The sequence below is a fragment of the Scyliorhinus torazame genome, chromosome 2 (assembly GCF_047496885.1).
Source record: "Scyliorhinus torazame isolate Kashiwa2021f chromosome 2, sScyTor2.1, whole genome shotgun sequence".
Classification (NCBI taxonomy): Eukaryota; Metazoa; Chordata; class Chondrichthyes; order Carcharhiniformes; family Scyliorhinidae; genus Scyliorhinus; species Scyliorhinus torazame.
In genome coordinates this window covers 47,922,409-47,939,714 of record NC_092708.1, presented here as the reverse complement: position 1 = coordinate 47,939,714, position 17,306 = coordinate 47,922,409, and the positions used below count along the sequence as shown (strand labels likewise).

The window sequence follows — 17,306 nt, the reverse complement described above, 5'->3', positions numbered from 1 at the left end:
CGGCTGAAGGAGCCATCAGCTCGAGGGTGGGATCAGCCTGGGGGACTCATTGCGATCAGCCACCAGCCGGTTTGACAGCTTGTTCCCCGGGCCACTGCCCTCCATAACCAGGACTTTCTTTGTGTGTAAGAAAAGCTAATCTCTCGCACTCTATGGACACAGCTCCTCTGCAGAAACTTTTACCTCTCAAAGTCTATGTGTAGATGCAAGGGATTTGAGCTGGGTCGGTAACATTGTGTAAATCTTGTACAAGCAATGCACCAAATACTTGTTTATTGAGTTGGGTATTGGAAATAATATATATAACAATATATCACTTTGTATGAAGTTTGTGAGCATAGTTCAGCTCTCAGGCTGATCACAGAACTTGCATTTATGTAGCACCTGATCGTCTCTCATTTCCTCGCTGTCTGCCACTTTGTTTCCACCTCTGACGAATCTCTCCTGTCAGTGGGAGAGGATATACCCAACAATGATGAGGGTGGCATCTGGGACATAGTAACATATGATTTGGTGAGTATATATAACCATGTCTGGGTGCTCCTTGACTTGTCTGTGGGATCTAGCTCCCAATTTTGGCGTGCACAAACCCCCATTTTGCGGTGGTCAGTCTGGTTTCATTCCTTTTTGTGGACCTTGTAACAGTTTGATACAACTGAGTGACTTGATAGCCCATTTCAGAGTGCAATTGGGAGGGCATTCTGTTGATCTGGAATCATATGTAGGCCAGGTAAGGATGGCAGATTTCCTTCCCTGAAGAGTAGTGAACCAGATGAGATTTAGGCAATGGAATCATGGTCACCATCACTTGGATTGCTTTTAATTCCAGATTTATTAAAATTCCACCAGCTGCCATGGTGGGATCAGTGAGAGCCTTTTTCCTTGGATGGTGATGTCTAGCTCGAGGGGACATAGCTTTAAATTGAAGGGAGATGGATATAGGACAGATGTCAGAGGTAGGTTCTTTACTCCGAGAGTAGTAAGGGCGTGGAATGCCCTGCCTACAATAGTAGTGGACTCGCCAACACTAAGGGCATTCAAATGGTCATTGGATAGACATATGGACGATAAGGGAATAGTGTAGATAGGCTTTAGAGTGGTTTCACAGGTCAGCGCAACATCGAGGGCCGAAGGGCCCGTACTGCGCTGTAATGTTCTATGTTCTATGTTCTATGTTCTATGAAACGTGTTGGGAGCATAAATATTAATTAGAATGATAATCTTTATTATTATCACAAGTAGGTTTACATTAACAATGCAATGAAGTTACTCTGAAAATCCCCGAGTCGCCACACTCCGGTGCCCGTTCGGATACACAGAGGGAGAATTCAGAATGTCCAATTCACCTAACGAGCACGTCTTTCGGGACTTGTGGGAGAAAACCGGAGCACCCGGAGGAAACCCACGCAGACATGGGGAGAACGTGCAGACTCCGCACAGACTCCGCAAGAGTCGGTGCTGACTCGATGGGCCAAATGGCCTCCTTCTGCACTGTAAATTCTATGATTCTATGAGACAGTGACCCAAGCGGGAATCGAACCTTTTATTACCTTTGCTCTTGAGTCGCCAGGTATCTTTGTGATACCGCCACGAGGTTCAAGTCCGAGTAATGATCAATAACCCAGTACACCGATTAGGACGATTCAAATCAAAGCACATTTATTATACACAGTAATCGCTACTCATGCACAAATTCTACGTCTAAGCTACTTCTATAGCTAACAGGCCTATCCTTAACTATATCACTTTATCTTCCAAAATCTGGGCCTTTTTGGGGTTGACTTAACAACCGATTGAGTGTAATAGTTCCAGGAGTTCGGACAGAAGCTCAATGTGCTCTTCTTTGGTGTCTGTCTGCAATAGTAGGTCGTCTACGTACTGGACCAGACATTCGGGGCGAGAGAATTTGGCCAAACCATTTGCCAGCTGTCGGTGGAAAATGGACGGGGAGTTGTGGAATCCTTGTGGCAGGCATGTTGCTGATTTTTAAAGGTGAAGGCAAATTTGTACTGGCACGCCTTTGCCAATGGAATGGACCAGAATCCATTACTGACATCCAAAACCGTGAAGTATCGGGAATTGAGTCAATGCTTGAGCATGGTCTCGGGACTTGTTGCGACTGTGGGGGCTGCTGCGGGGGTGATTTTGTTGAGTTCCCGGTAATCGATGGTCAGTCGCCATGATCCATCGGGCTTTCTCACTGGCCAAATCGGGGCATTATTAGTGGAGGGTACTGATCTAAGTATGCCCTGCTCTAATAAGCTTTCTATTACCTTTGAGATTTCTCCCTCTGCCTCTTGGGGAAATCCATACTGTTTTTGGAGTTTAGGGTCAGGTCCTGTTATTTGTACGGAGCCAGTCATCCGTCCACAGTCGTGCTTGTGGGTCGCGAATGCTGCTCTGTTCTTTTGCAGAACTGCCCTAACCTGCTTGTCCGCACCATCTTGGTGTGACAGGTTTATAACCTGGTATTCCCTGTCCTACGTAATAGAAACCTTGTTGGTATTGGCGATGCTCTGCTGCATCGTGCAGACTATGCGTCTGAGAAAATGGAGAAGGAGAGCCTACCGCGCTCGCACCCCGGTATATAGGATCAGATCCCCTATTTTTGGATACGATCAGACCCCCGACCCCCGCGATCTATAATAAAGAGCATTCATTTGCGGTTTGATTGTAAATAAAGAAATGTAAAGAAATGTTCATGAGCAATTGTACGATCCTGAGCTTGACTGACAAGCCAGGAAAAATGTGTATAAACTGCTATGATTCTGTTTGTATGGTTGAGGAAGTTAGAGTGATGAAATGTTTAAGTCAGAGTAGTGTATTAAGGATGTTTAGAGGTTCCCAATTGTTTTTGTTATGTAATGCATGTCCCTGTTTGACATAGCGCGCCTTAGAATTGTTAGTTAAAATTTTTTTGCATAGTTATGGACAGTGCAGAGGCCATGAAAGAAGTGCTCCCCAGGTCAGGGAATGGAAAGCAACGTAGTTTTGTGATCCTTCACGCTTCGCGTTAGGATCACAAGGAGGGATTGGGCAGCCCCTGTACCTGGTCCCAAGTGATTGGACTTTGTCCCAATCGCTTGGTTTGATTTCTCCAAGACTGGAGCAGTTCCCTGATCGATGGGCAGTCTTGAGGTGCTCGTTCACCTCCTTTGTGTTGGCTCCTGCTGGCGCCGCGGAGTCTGGCTTTGCTTTGTGTGTCCAAAATGTTACTTATTGTTCCCGGGGTTCCTCAGTATGCAGATGGCTGCTACTTTGTTATGCTGATGGCTGCTGGTATCGATGTTGTCTGGCCTTAAATACACAGCAAACCTGCAGCTGCTGGTTTCTGTCTATGTTGGCTGACTTTCCCATCAGCCTTCGTCATTCGCCATTTTAAATCGGGAGTTGGCCAATTTAGGTGGCTACAAGAGGCAGGCGGAGAACTAATCAAATAGTTCCATGGGAGCTGAATAAAATAAAAACAAAATTCTGCGGATGCTGGAGATCTGAAATAAAAATAGAATATTTGGCAAAGTTCAGCAGGTCTGGTAGTGTTTGTGGAGAGAGAAAGATGATTAAAAGTTTGATCCTAACCATTGGAACATGCATGTGGTGTGTCAGCTTGCACTTCCTATGAGATACCTTCACTGTGATCAGTGTGTACACTTACATATCTGTAGGCACTGTGGTATTTGTAAAAGATTGGCTTGCAGACCACGTAGGCACAAACAAGCAAGAACTTCATTGGAAAGGTGTTTACCCACAGGCTGCTCGAATAGTCTGTTAACCCCCCCCCAAAAAAACTGCTGATGATACCACCAATATGTCACATGATCAAACTTGTAAAGTGACCTTGAATATGAATACACAACAGTAGAGGTGACAAGTAGTTTATTTGTAGAATGTCAGTGACCAGACCAGTATTTATTGCCCATCCCTATTTGCCCATGAGAAGCTGGTGGTGAGCTGCCTTTTTGAACCGCTACAGTCCTATGGGTGTAGGTATACCCATAGTGCTGTTAGGGAGGGATTTCCAGGATTTTGACCCAGTGACAGTGAAGGAATGGTGATACATTTCTAAGTAAGGATACTGAGTGACTTGGAGGAGAACTTCCAGGTGGTGGTGTTCCCAGGTATCTACTGATCTTGTCCTTCTAAATGGCAATGGTCTTGGGTTTGGAAGGTGCTGCTTAATGAACCTTGATGAGTTCTTGCAGTGCATCTTATAGATGATTCACACGGTTACCACTGTTTGTCGGTGGTGGAGGGATTGAACAAGTTTCATTTCTTCTTGACCTTGTAGCAGTTTGATACAACTGAGTGGCTCACTAGCCCATTTCTGAGGGCGTTTCAGAGTAGATCCTTGTTATCTGGTCGTACAAATTGGAAATTTTAACAACGTAGCTCAGGATTTTCTGAATGTTGAGCAAGTGTGGACATGTAAAATTCTCCCCTCAGGGTTGGCAAACTATTCTTCTGTGGGGGCATCACAGCCAAGTCCTAAATCCCTAAAACTTCTAATTTCTGCATGGCTTAGTTTCACACGGGGATGTGAGCAATATCATTAACAGAGCAAATGCATATTAAAAATGCTAAATTATTCTGTCATCCTGTTGGGACAAAAATAGTTCCTTCCTGACAGTTTAAAAATAGGAATTTTGATATAATTGAAGCCAGAATAGATCTTAGAGCAAGCAGTATTACTAGTAGCAGACAAACCTTTTTTTAATCTGGTCACTTTGGAAAAATAAATGTTCAATTCCACTGAATGACAAAGGCACCTTTAAGGTAACATCAAATTACCCTTCCAGTGAAAGAGAATGTTAGCAAAACGTTTGAAATGGTCATAGCATGCCATTTCCTGCACCAATGCACAGTTAGATCACTGCATTCAATTAATGAGTCTACGAATAGAAAGTTATTAGTCCCATACAGAACCATTAAATGGAGAGATGAAGTGTTGGTGGATTATTTTCCATAAATTACCATCTCCCAAGTGGTGTCTGTCTGCATAACTGATGAGTACAGCAGTCATGACTGATTAATTTGATGTGATTCACGCCGATGTGATGAATTCTTTCCACATAGATTGGATGTTTAATTTTTCCTCTGGCTGTTATGAATTATTCATGACCTCAGAAAAGCAGAGTGGGCTGTTGCAACCTATTGTTGCTCCAGGGCGGTGGACCACAGAGTGCCAATCTGCAGGCTTTAGCCAAGCATTCACTATGTGGCAGGGATCTGAACTTGCCATTGAGACACACCTATATAGCTATGGCTAGGCCCAACATACCTGTACCAAGATGTCTTCTTCTTAGGCAGTCCATTGGGATGACTTGCTTCTACCCGGGTGCAACTGGTTCTGAGAAAGCTGGTAAGTCCAATGATCAACTTGCAGACTCTGCCACCTGTGTGGCAGGTGGTGCTTGCCCACAACCCAGCGAGAAACCAAGCTGTACCAAAAATAGAAGTTACTGGGGGGAGATTTAGGACTTGGGTAGATGAAGTGTTTGGAGTTCTCTCTGATGCCGCTGAGGTCTCCCAACGATGTCTTTCAATGTAGTTACTGCCTTGCCGAATAAACCTCCATTTTGGTCAGCCACAGACCAAGATGCATGATCACCTGATGAAGGAGCTACGCTCCGAAAGCTAGTGATTCCCAATAAACCTGTTGGCCGTTAACCTGGTGTTGTAAGACTTCTTACTATATTTGAAGGAGAACAGTTGCTTCAGTCTTGTGTCAGGTAGATAAAGAACATGTCCTGCCCAGCAATGCTGGTTCTGAGTGATTACTATCATGATGCTTGGGACTGTTGGTTTGGGAGAGGATGCTGGATCACCTTTCTTGTCACCGGATTTGGAGGATCTTGCAAAGGCACCACTGCTGGACTTCTCCAGAGCTATGAGGTGTAGCTATAGATTGTCCAAGTTAGTGAGGAATGTCGGAGTGCGGGGATCACTGCTGCCCAGTGAACCTTGACCTTAGTTTTGGGTTTGAGATCCTGCCCCTCAAAGGCTGATTGGCACATTGGAAGTGATGATGAACTTTGTCATCTACGCCTGCTTCCATTGAGAGGAGGTTTGCAAGATTTCAAGAGTGGTGCACATTTTCCAGGATTTTGCATGGCTTTGCTGTGGGAGCTGGTTGGAAGAGAACCTTCGTTTTCCAGGTGTTTAAGTCCCACTTTCACATTGGCTTCAGAGAAGGAATCGACAATGACCATTTCTGAGTGAGTGCATACAGAAGCATCATCTGCATACTGAAGCCCAGTGCCTGAGGATGGAGTGATTTTGTTTTTTGCACCAAGTGTACGATGAACAATTAAAACTTTAAGTGCACAGGAGCTCATATCAAACACGCTCTTTTGTCTTCATTGTCTTCAGTAAAGGAAAGCTCATGCTAAATGAGAATAGCAAAGGCTCTTTTAAAAAAATGTTCGTATTGTGTGGAATCTTGGGCGTGATATAACTGGAAAAATCTATGTCCGGTTTGGGCATGTTTAGCGGGCTGTTACTGCAGATCCGAGAAACATCTCACTATTTAACAAACTTTGTGTTTTCTTTGGCCTGAGGTTTCTCTCCTCCAAGGTCGCACTTAGAGTAGCAGGAAAGGTTCCTTGCAGATTGGGGTGCCATATTGGCAGCACGGTAGCCTTGTGGATAGCACAATTGCTTCACAGTTCCAGGGTCCCAGGTTCGATTCCAGCTTGGGTCACTGTCTGTGCGGAGTCTGCACATCCTCCCCGTGTGTGCGTGGGTTTCCTCCGGGTGCTCAGGTTTCCTCCCACAGTCCAAAGATGTGCAGGTTAGGTGGATTGGCCATGATAAATTGCCCTTAGTGTCCAAAATTGCCCTTAGTGTTAGGTGGGGTTACTGGGTTATGGGGATAGGGTGGCGGTGTTGACCTTGGATAGGGTGCTCTTTCCAAGAGCCGGTGCAGACTCGATGGGCCGAATGGCCTCCTTCTGCACTGTAAATTCTATGATTCTATGATTGTCTGGCTGCCCCAATCATTCGCACCTTCCCCCACTTTCAGCAGCCCCCCCCCCCAAGGTTTTCACCCCCCACAACCTCAGGGAGGTTCACGGGGAACACCCCCTCAGCCCCCCTCTACCTGGTAAGGGCCCGATACCATCAGTGCCAACCTGGCCCCAGGGCATTTTGGCACTGCCACCCTGGAAGTTCCCCAGCCTGCCTGACAATGCTCCCTGGCACCCTGATAGCGGCACTGCCAGGGTGCCAGGGTGGCAGTGCCAAGGTACTCGGGTGCCAGAGAGGATGCCAGTGTGCCAACCTGCCCTGTCCCCACCCACCCGGGGCTTTCTAATGGCCTGGTAGAACCTTCCCTCTCCTCCAGTGTCATTTTGACTGATCCGTGTTTGTGGAAACCAGTACATAATGGCGCTCTGGTGAGGTCTCCCCAGCACGGCCGTTAGGTCCCGCGTACTGGGAGAATCCCGTGAACGCGTATTTAAATGAACCTATTGGCTCATTTAAATATGCTGATCTGGATCACGCCCAGTGAGGGTGAGATCCGAATCGTGACGTCTCGCAGGACCCCGTTAAATCTGGCAAGACTGTTTGAGAGTCGTGAATCGTGCGAGAGATCTTTCGCGAGATTCAACGGCCTTGCCCTGACACCAAGTCAGGTGTGATGAGGCCGCTGAATTGAGCCCCCTATTTCTAATAGTTGCCAGAAAATTGCTGTCGACCACTTTTGTTCCCATTCCTCTTCGTTCCACCTAGTGTTCTCCAATCCTTGCTTCTCCCTATTTCTCATCTACCTGCTGCCCCTCCGTGGCATCATCCAAAATACAGCATCAGTGTTCACATAATAAACTGACGACCCACCTCCACCTCACCACCTCTCTCGATCCTGTCGCTTTCTCTCATTTCTACATTACCAGACTGCTTACCTGACACCCAGTTGTTGATGATTAAAAGTTTCCCGTCAATTAAATATTGAAAAGACCGAAGTCAGTGCCCTTAGACCCCACCAGAAACTCTGCTCCCTCACCACCAGTTCCACCCTTATCACTGACAACCTCTCTGAAGCTGAACCAAACCGTTGGTAACACCCACATGTCCATGCAATAACCAAGATCACCTATTTCCAGCGCTGCACCTTCGCCTGTCTCTGCCCCCCCCGCCGCCCCCCCCCCCCCCCCCCCCCCCCCCCAGCTGCTCAAATCGTCATTCATACCTTTGTTACCTCTGGACTCGACTATTCTAAAGCACTCCTGGCTAGTCCCCTGCATTCTATCCTCTGTAAGCTTGAGACTATCCAGAATTCTGCTGACTGCGTCTTAATTTACACCAAATGCTGTTCACCCATCACTCCTGCGTTTGTTTACCTACACCTACTCTAGCTCCCGGTTAAACAATGCCTCAATTTGAAAATGTTCATCCTTGTGTGTGTAATCTGCCCCACAACCTATAAATATATCTGCACTCTTTTGATTCTGGCCTCTGAAGTTTCCCCGCTTTTACTGGCTCCATCTTGGGTGACCATGGGCGGGATTCTCCGACCCCCCGCTGGGTTGGAGAATCGCCGGGGGTGGCGTGAATCCCGCCCCTGCCGGCAGCCGGATTCTCCGGCACCTAAAATTCGGCGGGGGCGGGAGTCACGCCGCGCCGGTCGGCGGCCCCCCCCCCCGTCGATTCTCCGGCCTGTGATGGGCCGAAGTCCCGCTGCTGTCATGCCAGTGCTGCCGGCGTGTATCAAACCACTTACCTTACCGGTGGGACCAACGCGTGGGCGGGCTCTGGAGTCCTGGGATGGGGCGCGGGGCGATCTGGCCCCGGTGGGTGCCCCCACGGTGGCCTGGCCCGCGATCGGGGCCCACCGATCCGCGGGCGGGGATGTGCCGTGGGGGCACTCTTTTTCTTCCGCCTCGGCCACAGCCTCCGCGATGGCCGATGCCGAATTGACCCCCCCCCCCTGCGCATGCGCGGGGATGACGTCAGCAGCCGCTGACGCTCCCGCGTATGCGCGGACTTCCGCTGCCCGGCTCAGTCCCTTCGGCCCCGGCTGGCGTGGCGTCAAAGGCCTTTCCCGCCGGCTGGCAGCGCGCCAACCACTTCGGCCCGGGCCTAGCCCCTCAAGGTGAAGGCTTGGCCCCTGAAGGTACGGAGAAATCCGCACCTTTGGGGCGGCCCGACGCCAGAGTGGTTCCCCCCACTCCATCCCACCGGGACCCCTCCCCGCCCCGCCGGGTAGGGGATAATCCCGGCCCATGTCTTCAGCTTCCAAGGCCCTAAGCTCAAGAATACTCTCCCTAAACCACTGTACCTCACTTTCCTCCTACGAGGTATTCCTTAAAGTCTACCACTTTCACCAAATATCTGCTAGTATCTTAATATCTCCTCATGTGACTTGGTGTCATGTTTTGTTTTATAATTCCTCTATGAGCCACTGTGGGTTGGTTTATTACATTGAAGCTGTGATATAAATGCAAGTTCTTGTTGTAAACATTTGGGACTTTCTGCAAACGAAACTTGTTAGTTTTAAAACTCAGGTAGGTAGAATTTTGTTCCCAACAATATTGAAGGATACGGACAACGTTGGACATGTGGAGTTCGGTGGTAGATCAGCAGTAATCTAATTGAATGACAGAACAGGATTGTGGGCCTCAATGGCCATTCCTGTTTCTGTGTTGTTATGATCCTTGACATTTTTAATTTAAATTTGTTCATTGGGTGTAGCTAATGCTTCCAGACTAGAATTACTTTTCTTGCCTAGAGAAGGTGATGAAGGGCCTTTCCGAACCATTTTGGACGATGGTATGAGGTGGAAAATGTCAGAATTTTCATTCAGTCATAATGAAGGAACAACGTTGTAATGTAAGTGAGTATACTGTGTGATTTGTGATGATGGTGTTCCTATGATGTTGTTGCTTGTGGCTTTTTTGATGGTAGAGACTGTGGGAATGGGAGGTGCTCTCACAGTAATCCTGGCAGGTTGCTGCAGTGCATCCTGCAGATTGTACACACAGCACTCGTGGTGATGGGGGTCAGATACTGAATCCAACGGCAGGATGCCAGTGAGCTGAACTGTTTTGTCTGGATGGTGTTGGGTTTGTTGCTGATTGTTGCTGCTCTACTCATTCAGCCAAGTGGTGCATATTCCATTGCTCTTGGACCTGAGAGTTGTAGATGATAGAAATGCTCTGAGGGTGCAGGAGGGGAGCTACTAATTCATTGCCAAATAGCCAGACTCTGCCCTGCTCTCACGACCTTGGTTGGTCCAGGTAAGCTTTTGGAAGAAAATATTTGATAAAATTAGGTTTGATAATGAGCTTTGGCCGGCATAATGGTTAGCACTGCTGCCTCACCGTGCCAGGGACCCGGGTTCAATTGTGGCCTTGGGTGACTGTGTGGAGTTTGCACTTTCCCCCGTGTCTGCGTGGGTTTCCTCCGGGTGCTCCGGTGTCCAAAATGACTGCAATCAGTAACCTTTGTCTTTTAGTCTGGCTAAAATCTGATAATGCAGCTTTTTGATTCTAAATCAGAATGCATCTCTGCTTCTATTTCCGTGTCACAGTCTGAGAGGAAGGCGGATACCAGCCAACTCCTAGCAAACGCCCGAGACTAGGGAGGCCCCCACACATTGGGTGTGAAGGGCTTATCGATTACCAAAGCAGGTTAATGAATTGCTTATTGTTTACAGACTTTTGAGGAAATAATTTCAATGCCTAGCCTATTTGCATTTTGAACATCTTTCATTTCGATCTCTGGGCTTTTAAAAAAAAATGGAGACAATTGCACTTTTGTTTAAGAGCCAAACCTAAGAAGTAAGTTATTTAATCACCATGACCCACTATTGCGCCCGCCTCCTCTCCCCCCACATCCGAACTCCCTCTATGGAAAAATGGTTAAGGTGCGGGTTGGTTCATTAATGAAGTGATTTTAAATGAAGCTGAACACGACAAAATTAGGAATTGTCAGTGACCTGACATACACACCCTAGACCTTATCATAGACTGAAGGTCATTGATGAAGCAGCTAAAGAAGGCTGGTTAAGGATAAGAACATATAAACTAGGAGCAGGAGAAGACAATTCAGCCCCTCGAGCCCGCTCCGCCATTCAATACAATCATGGCTGATCTCATCTCGGCCTCAACTCCACTATCTCCTCCTTAGATTTACTCAAATCCCTTCAACCACGACACTCTGGGGTAGTGATTTCCACAGATTCATGATTCTTTGACCTGAAGAGTTCCTGCAACAACAATTCAAGGTTATGATGATTGTCCCCTAGCAACCAAGACCATTTTCAGATTTTATATATATTCGCAATCTTTCCATTCTTTCTCAGTCTGTCTATTTTATTCTCTGTCCTTTCTTTCCAAAATGAAACACCTTTCATCAAAGTCAAGAGTGACGTAGTGTGTGACTGTGACAAAGTTAAACTCACCCTCTTCATTCGTCTTGATCTGCATGAAGCCTTTTACATGGTTGACCACACCATTGTCCTCCAACACCCGTCCACGGCCATCCATCTGTGGGGACTGCACTCATTTGGTTCCATTCTATCCATCTAATTGTAGCCAATGTATCATTTACAATGGCTTCGCTTCTCACTTCAGCATCATTACCATTGGTGTTCTCTAAGCACCTATCCTTGGTTCACTCCTATTTGTCATCTCCGAAGGTACAGCATTAGTTTTCAGAGGCACACTGATAATACCCAGGTCCACCTCACCACAACCTCTCTCGATTTCTTCACCGTTGCTAAATTATCAGACTGCTTAGCCAACATCCAGTACTGGATGATCAGAAATTTCCTTCAGTTAAATACTGGGAAGGCTGAAGCCATTGTTTTTGGTCCCCACTCTAACGTCCATTCCCTTGCTAGTGGCTCCATTGCTCTCACTTACAATTTTTTGAGATTAAATCAGCCAGTTTGCAACATTGGTGTCATGTTTTACCTCAAGTTGACTTTCCAACCACACCTTCATGCCATCACCAAGACTACCCATTTCCATCTCTGCAACATCACAGAGTTTTGCTCCTGTCTCCACACATCTGCTGAAACCTTCAATAAAGCCATTGATAGCTTCTAAAAATGCCTATCACAATGTGGCTGGTTTCTCACATTCTACTTTCTGAAAACTTGAGGTCATTCTAAAATACTCTTCCCATATCTTTTTTAATAAATTTGGAATACACAATTTCTTTTCTAATTAAGGGGCAATTTAGCGTGGCCAATCCACTGGCCCTGCACATCTTTTTTTGGGTTGTGGGGGTGAGGCCCACACAAGCACAGGGAGTCTTTCCCATATTTTAAACCACACCTATTACTCCTGTACTCACTGACCTACATTCAATGTCAAGCAATGTCTTAATTCAAATTCTTCTGTGCCCTCGCCCCTCCCTCCCTCTCTACAATCTCCTCCAACCCCACAATCCATTTACATAACTGCACTCATCTAATTCTGGGCACTTGCACATCCCTGATTTTAATTTCTATAGTAAGAAGCCTTACAACACCAGGTTAAAGTCCAAAAGGTTTGTTTGGAATCATTAGCTTTCGTAGCGTAGCTCCTTCATCAGGTGAGTAACGAGGTAGGTTACACAAACACAAATATAGACAAAGCCAATGATGCAAGATGATAATTTGAATGTGAGTCTTTGCAGGTAATTAAGTCTTTTATAGGTTTAATGTTTACACCATTGGTGGTCATCTGTTGGACAAACAGTTTTATGTGACGGTGTATTCACGAACGTGGCTACCCATGTGAGAACACCAAACATCTTGTGACACTGCTGCTAAGTGCTCGGGGCCAGTCTCCTTACATTACCTCATTTCCGTTCGAAGGGTAGTTCTGATACCACCCTTCACCACAGGAAAACCATGGGCGGGATTCTCCCGAATCCCCGCGGTGGCCCGACGCTGGTATAAAAAGCGCCGCGAACCACTCCGGAAATCCTCCGCACTTCTGGGGGCTAGGCCGGCGCTGGAGGGGTTGGCACCGCGCCAGCCAGCGGCGAAGGGCCGGCGCACGTTAGCGTATGCGCAGAACCGCCGGCGTGGTTCCGCGTATGCGCAGATCGGCTGGCGTATTATAGCGCATGCGCAGTGGGGTGTCTTCTCCGCGCCGGCCATGGTGGAGCCCTACAGGGGTCGGTGCGGAAGGAAGGAGTGCTCCCACGGCACAGGCCTGCCTGCAGATCGGTGGGCCCCGATCACGGGCCAGGAGGGGCCGGATCCCAACATGCCACCCCCCCCCCCCCCCCCCCCCCCCCCCCCGGAGAACCGCACCAGCCAATTTACCCGCCATGTGGGACCATGTCCAATCCATGCCGACGGGACTGGCCAGAAACCGACGGCCGCTCGGCCCATCGGGGCCTGGAGAATTGCCGGGGGGAGCCTGCTGCCAACGGCCCCCGACCGGCACGGATTAATCCCCACCCCCGCCCGAAAGCTGGCGCCGGAGAATACGGCAGCCTGCGTCGGAGCGGCAGGGCGGGATTCATGCCGCCCCCCTGGGGATTCTCCGACCTGGCGGGGGGTTGGAGAAGCCCGCCCAAGGCCTCTCTCCTCATGTGCATTGTTAGGATGGATGAAGAGGGGTCAAATAGGTCGTCTCTTTTCCCATTCCCCTTTTAACCTGTAGCAGTGTTTTTATGAAAGGATATATTCGCCAATTCAGTTAATGTCTAACTGTTTGTGGTGTGATCAAGAAAGAACCAATTGGAGAGGTTTCCTTGAGCTTTACAAAAAAAGAAGTTAGCTTTTTTATACTTAACCTGCTCGAAGAAAGAAAAACACTTTGACTTTCACGTGCATGTTCCCTCGAAGTTCACATGCACATAAACGTACATGACACACATTACAAAGTGAGGAAAGATAGATTAATCAAACTGGAGTGCAGAGGACTAAAAGCCTGTAGTTTGATGACTTGACTGACTTCAGGATGAATTCAGTGGTCCTGATCTTTCCTCATGGATGTGATTTAAAGACCTGGCTGACTGATATGGCTGTCCTTCTGGGGCACTTGGTTTCCTTCAAGAGCACAGTAGCATAGTGGTTAGCACAATTGCTTCTCAGCTCCAGGGTCCCAGGTTCGATTCCCGGCTTGGGCCACTGTCTTGGCGGAGTCTACACGTTCTCCCCGTGTGTGCGTGGGTTTCCTCTGGGTGCTCCGGTTTCCTCCCACAGTCCAAAGATGTACAGGTTAGGTGGATTGGCCATGCTAAATTGTCCTCAGTGTCCAAAATTGCCCTTAGGGTTGGGTGGGGTAACTGGGTTATGGGGATAGGGTGGAGGTGTGGGCTTGGGTAGGGTGCTCTTTCCAAGAGCCGGTGTAGGCTTGATGGGCTGAATGGCCTCCTTCTGCACTGTAAATTGTATGATTCTATGATTCTATTCTATGAAGGAGTGTCTTGTCTGCAGCAGGGTCATTGCTGCGTTATCACGGTCAGCCAACAAAGTTCAAAAGCTTTCAAGGTGGCTTGAAGAGAGAGAGGCAGGAAGGAGGAATATCACTTGGGTCTTCTCCTCATCAGCATCTCAGCTGCCTGACCTTATTCTGCAGAGAATGGAGAAGTTTAACACACACAACGTGTGGTCCTGTTAAATGGCTGTCACACAAATATGGTTGTAACTAGTGTCCCCTCCTTTGTAACTTAATCAGTTCATGTCAGGAAACACTCTCTCTCAGCCAGGGCCCCATTGTCCATCAGTTAGGTTTAATGGGTTTATCTCCACCTGTTGAATAACTCAGTGATTGCCTTGATGCCTTGCTAATGGGGGCAGGATATGTGGCTCACTCATGTTCCCATGGTCATTGTCATTGATGGTTCTTTGCAGATATCGCACCTCCCTCTCAATGGATGGAATGTAAAAGGTATGGTAGCGCAAATTGGGTAGCTAATTTTGACCACAAACCAAAGTCACACTTTAGCCTCTGTTTTTAAAAGTTGTTGTGAAAGCTTCCATCTGGACGATTAAAACTCATTATTTGGAATGAAGCATGTTTTTGTGACAGGACCTCCACTAGTAAGGCCTTCAGAACAACATCTATAAACCCAGGAGACCTCTCTCTCCCCAGTGTTTCATTTGGGCAATTCCAACATGCAAGCAGTGTCGAAACAGCCAACCGGCAGCTTCTTCTGTTATATCTATGATTTTTATATTATTCCAAAATGATTTAGAAACTCTATTGTCACACACATGTATGAAGGTATATCTAGGATGCCACACCCCTTACTTACTGCACTACAGTCTGTGAATCGAATCAATGTTGTATCGCTTTGTCACATACATGGGGAGATGTGAGAAAATATACTTCATGTAGGCTCCAGTACCTGTCTTTAAAAACAAGAGTGTGATTATTTTGGACTTGGAAACCACAAGACATTGACCAAATGCAGTTCCTCTTTAGGAGGGACAGGCTGCCTTTAAGTGGAGTAGGCTGACTGCACTAGGAGCTATCAGCACATACTACTTGGATCTCTGCTGTGCAATCAAGCAGCCCCAGCAGCGTGGGTCCCACTTGGGCCAACATACATGTGGGTAAATGAGGCAGCACCAAGTTTGCTTCCTGCATGCTCAACATAAAGTACAACCCCTGTTCCTGAAAATGGACTATAACTAGCTATTAACCTTCTGTGCGGCTACAGCTTTCCTAATCTCCCCCTTGTGCTTGCAGAGACAGCTGCACAGTTGACAGCAGGATTTCATTGTTAATACAATAAGCGATGGTTCCTGAATTAGGTATTAGCAGAGATTAAACATAGATCCTGCATGATGTGCCCCCCGGTACATACCAGGCATTAAGCAGTGGAAAGCAAATCTCTGCAACAGTTGGCTTTTGAACATGTCTCTTATTCAATGAAGAGTCTGTTTCTTTGGATTCAGTCTGATAACATGTTCAATCAAATCTGATTTGAGTACACAGGTGCTGTACAGCGTGGTTTGCTGGGATTCCATCTACCTTCAGTATTAAAGTGTATAGCTGACCAATAATTGCATTAATACATGGCACCGGTGGTTAGCACAGTGGCCTCACAGTGCCAGGGGCCCAGGTTCAATTTCGGCCTTGGGTGTCTGTGCGGAGTTTGCATGTTCTCCCCGTGTCTGCATGGATTTCCTCTGAGTCCTCCGGTTTCCTCCCACAGTGCAAAGGTGTGCAGGTTAGGTGGATTGGCCATGCTGAATTTCCTCTTAGTGACCAGGGAGTTGCAGGTTAGGTTATGGGGATAGTGCACGGTGGGCGGGGGACTGGGCCTAGGTAGAGTGCTCTTTCGGAGAGTCGGTGCATATTTGATGGGCTGAATGGCCACCTTCAACACTGTAGAGATTCTATGAATACAGTGTTCTATCTGTAGAAGAATGTTTCAGATCAGAGGAAATAAATGGATGCTGAGCAGGATGGGATACACTGTATCTAGAACGGTCAAAACAGTTCTTTAGATGAAAAAATTGGCAGGGAGGAAGGCCATTATGATTTTGGGAAGAAGCAACATGGGAATCAAAGAATGGATGGAGATGGTGGAGTAATGGTAATGGGGAAATGGAGGAAGACTGGTTTTAGAGTTCCAGTATGGTATGCCTGTTGCTCTATTTATTTCAGTAACTTAGCAGCAATGTTTATATCTATCACAGAAGCAGAAATGTTTCAAAATGCTTTATGGAAGATAGAAATTTATATTGTGAGAACTTGTCTGATTGCTGAGTAAATGCACTGTGTGGCGCGGTGATGAACATGCTGATCTCGGCCAAGAGAGACATGTGGGCTCCACGATTGGTGACCAATGAGTTGAGGAATGACTACTCGAGTGATGCACTCAACAGGTAGGAGAACAGCCTGCCAACCGAGACAGTCCAAAATGTCTTCCAGAAATGATTGGAATCATGTTTTTTGAATTCTAATTTTGTTACGAGTGATCTAGTGTTCAGTGCACACGTTCTCCTCTCCAACTGAATCCTATCTCCAACGTCCGAGCCAAAACCGCTTAATTTTTTGCCAATCTCCTCTTGCCTTCCGGAGCTCTGTTGCAAAAACCCTCATCCAGGCATTTGTTGTCATTCGACTCAGCGATTGCAATTTTCTCCTGACTGACCTCCCCACTTCACATTCTCCAGCAACGTGAGCTCATTCAAAACTCTGCTGCCCATGTTGTAACTTGCACCAACTCCCATTTATTATCACCCCTTCTTTGCTGATCTACATTGGTGCCTCATATTGATTTTAAAAATGATCATCCTTGTTTTCAAATCCCTCCATGTCTTCTCCTCTTAGCTCTGTAATCCCAACCACATCACAAACCACAAGAATTCTGTACTCTCCAGTTGTGACCTCCTGCACAATTCG

General features: G+C 47.2%; 1 protein-coding gene across 2 annotated transcripts in view; it reads left to right on the top strand.

Annotated features, from left to right (window-relative positions):
* The window catches only part of lypd6 (LY6/PLAUR domain containing 6), a 340,700-nt gene that overhangs the window by 423 nt on the left and 322,971 nt on the right, over positions 1 to 17,306 (top strand). The gene's annotated exons all lie outside the window — the stretch shown is intronic.